The sequence below is a fragment of the Camelina sativa genome, unplaced genomic scaffold (assembly GCF_000633955.1).
Source record: "Camelina sativa cultivar DH55 unplaced genomic scaffold, Cs unpScaffold01038, whole genome shotgun sequence".
Classification (NCBI taxonomy): Eukaryota; Viridiplantae; Streptophyta; class Magnoliopsida; order Brassicales; family Brassicaceae; genus Camelina; species Camelina sativa.
This window is the reverse complement of record NW_010922161.1, coordinates 1-290: the sequence shown is the minus strand read 5'-3', so window position 1 is coordinate 290 and position 290 is coordinate 1.

Here is a 290-nt window from a genome sequence, read left to right as displayed (position 1 = left end):
AACAAATTGATCATAACTTATGCTACAGTTTTATGAATTCGAAAACCCCCAAATCAGAAACATCCGATTGCGTAGTGATCACAATCACGATCGGTCAAAAACCAACAAAATCAAAATTTCAATTCGATATCAGCAGAAGAATACATCAAATTCAACGAGATGATGAACGTACAGGCGTTTGGTAGAAGTGGAAAAGAGAAGGTCCGAGAAACTTCTTCCGTTTCAGGAAAACTTCATCGGCGAAAGGACCGTTATACGGACGCGGCTGGTGATCGAACGGCGGAATCTGC